This window comes from Grammomys surdaster, unplaced genomic scaffold (assembly GCF_004785775.1).
Source record: "Grammomys surdaster isolate TR1022 unplaced genomic scaffold, NIH_TR_1.0 189, whole genome shotgun sequence".
Taxonomy (NCBI): domain Eukaryota; kingdom Metazoa; phylum Chordata; class Mammalia; order Rodentia; family Muridae; genus Grammomys; species Grammomys surdaster.
In genome coordinates, this window is record NW_021604634.1 from 4,809,353 (window position 1) to 4,812,795 (window position 3,443).

Consider the following 3,443-nt stretch of genomic DNA (forward strand, 5'->3'; position numbering starts at 1 on the left):
TACATATACATATACATATACATATACATATACATATACATATACATGCCTTGGTTTTTTTCCACTAGAGCCTGTTCTCTGCAATCAGTGTCTGTCCAGGGCTATGCTGAGACATCAGCTACCATCTTGCCACACCATGGCATCACAAGCCTTCAACTTGTTTAGCCCCTGTCCAGCCTCAGCCTAGCTCTGCACATCAGCCATGGTAGACACCACAAGGTCCACTATTCAGGGTTCTTTGCCTGTCTTTAAGTTCTAGGCATCTCATTCCCTAAGCCCCCTACTGCTTGTCCTTACCTCCTCTGCTCTAACCCTACTGGAGAGTGCTGCTGAGTGGTGACATATAAGTATGCCCTTCTGCCTGAGGTTTCTGCAGCTCACAGCTGTCCAACAGCAGTGTAAATCATGTCTACTGCCACTGAAGAAATACAAATGCTATTCCTTAAAGTCACAGAGGCAAAAATAGGACCTCCAGGCTGAAGACCAAAAACAACATTATCCCAATACCAAAATGCACTATTGTCTCCAGAATAGCTTGTCAAAGGCACAATTCCTTTGCAAACATCAATAAAGTACTTGATACACTTTTCCATTTGAACAATTTGCTTATGGAGTGCTTAAAATTATTAGATTTATAGGCAAAGCTTATTGAAAATGAGACAACTATCAAGTTGCTTATAAAAATCTCCTAGCAAAAGGTCATCAGATCTTCTACTTGACTTCAAGAAAGACAATATTTTGCATCTGAGCTCACTTGAAACACCTTTTATCCCCCACTAGGGATGGGTATGCTTTTCTGGTATGGAACTCAAACTTGTTTTCTTTGCCAACTGAATAATTAAAAGTCTGCACCTGTTAGTTTCCTTGAATTGTTTCGACTTAATGAGCATGCTTTATGGCGCTCTCTGTATCCAAGATGCCCCACTATCATCAATCCTCTTGCTCTGCAGAGAAAGGGCTTTCTTCTTGACAAGGGAGTATCATTAGGAAATGCTTTGTTTCATATATATGAAAATTTAATTTCAATATATATAATACTCACATGATATCTCTCCACATTTGTTATATGTGTGTGTATACACACACACACGTATTCAAAGGAATTGAAACCAGGATATTGAAGGGACATCTACACCTTCATATTTACTGCGGCACAAGTTTTAGTCATAAGGAATTAGCCTCCATGTGCATGGATATATATAATACACACACACACACACACACACACACACACACACCTACACACATCCATGAACAGGATAATGGTGAGCACCCACATTTGTCAAATCCAGACTTCATATGGGCAGCATAGTGCCCCTTACATTCTGGAAGACATGTGCAGAGGAGAATGGATGGCCAGGGAAATGTGCAGATGTTGAGTTACCTGTGGGGTCAGCGTAGAGACTGCATGTGATGTCAGGTTCTTGGCCTGTGCATCTTCACTTCTTTGCCCTCTGGCTTTTAGGTGATTATGAAAACCAGCTTAGACTTTTTCCAAAGTCCAAAATGTTTTTTACTGGTTGACATATATGTTTGCCACAGTGTAATGAGATACACTCATCTCTATGGGTGTAATTATGAGAAGTGCTCTCAGCAGTAAGGTTAAAACAGGTTATTTCTCACACGGTTGGCTGGGGAGACAGTGGAAAATTCACCATAAAATAATAGTAGCTTACTGTTTTCATAATTGAGAGCTTACTGAGTGCCAGACACTATGCAACAACATTACTTACAACTTTAGAGATTCTTCCTAAACCGTATGGGTAGATAGTATAATAATGACATTTCAACACGAGGAGCAGAGCCGCGAAGTTAAATGCCTGGAGGAGAGCACATCTGGTGAGAGCCAGCATCTGCCTGATCCAGAAACCTAAGCCTGATCCCTAAACAATACTTCCAGGCTGCTCTGGGTGATACCTGTCAAGAACATTTACCCCAGAAGGAAATAGATATGCATAGGCATTTAGCAGAGTATTAAGAGTGTTGTGAAGCTAATTGAACAATAAACTTGTTCAAATAATTGTGTTGTCTAAAACTAGTACACTAACACAACTGACACTATCCAAGTCAGGTGACAGCTTTGGGGACTTTCTAAATTCCACATTTCCCTCTGGGCAAGAGGGAATAGACAGACTAGACCCAAAGGACAGACACATGACTGGCAAAGGTGAGTCACTTTTAAACAGATGGCGTGGAGTTAGTTATAGCAACATCTGGAAGGAAGAATACTTCATGCTGTGCCCAAAGACATGTTCCAGGTAGACTGTGGACCCAAATGTGTAAAACAAAGTAAGAAAGCAGTAAGACGACAAAGAGGAGAGCCTCTAACTCTGCAGTGAAAGGACAAATTGCCCAAATAGAAGATAAAAGCAGCTTCGGCGATGGTACAGTCAGTGTGCAAAGTGCTTGCTCTTCAATTACGACCTGAGTTCAGACTTCTAGAGCTCATATAAAAGTTGAATGTCATGGCATATGCCTATGTCTCCAGAGATGGAGGAGGCAGCAGGGACAGGAAGAACCTTTGGGTTGGTGGCCAGGAAATGCAGTCAAAACCACGGCAAAAGCACCGTTTGTGTAACAATATAAATGTATGCAGTAAATTAATACAGTGGCTGTTTTTCTTGTTCCTAGCTAGTTCCCCAGTAACAACACAGAGAAACCCAAGATTTATTTTCAAATTAAAATTACAATAACTAGGGCCTTATAATTCTATTCAAACTCTCTAATCTAATCTGGCTACCTCCCAGCCCAAGTCACCGAGATTCTTGCAGTTTTGTACTGGTCACCTTCTCTGGGCGTCAGGTATGTTCTGCCTTGATGGTTCTCTGGACCCCTTCCTCATGCTCTCTTCTCTTTTCTTCTTTCTCTTTCTCCTCCTCTGGTTGGCAGAAGTCCCGCCCTATTCCCTCTATTGCCTAGTTATTGACTTTTCTGGCTTTTATTGACAAGGCAGAGAATAAGTGGTGAGCATTGTTTACATAAACTTGAGACAGGAGATTCTCAACATAGGCATTGCAGTGCCATGCCATTGAAACCAGACAGGGTGATAGAGAAATCAGCATTTGAATAATACAAGGGTAAACTTTACACAGTGCACAGTAACATTACATCTATACCCCTGCATTCTAGGGTGCATGGTATCAAAGCAAGATAGGTGTTGGTGGGATGTGGAGAAATTGGGATGCTATTGGTGGGAATGGGAGTGTGAAATTGGGCAGCCACTAGGAGAAACAGCATTGAAGTTCCTAAAATTATTGAAAAATAGAACTTGCATTATACAATCCTGTTTCTAACTATGTATTCAAAGGAGTTGAAACCACGATACCCAAGGGACATCTACACCTTCATGTTTACTGCAGCACAAGTTTTAGTCATGATGAGGAATTAGCCTCCATGTTCGTGGATGAAGATACTACACACACACACACACACACACACACACA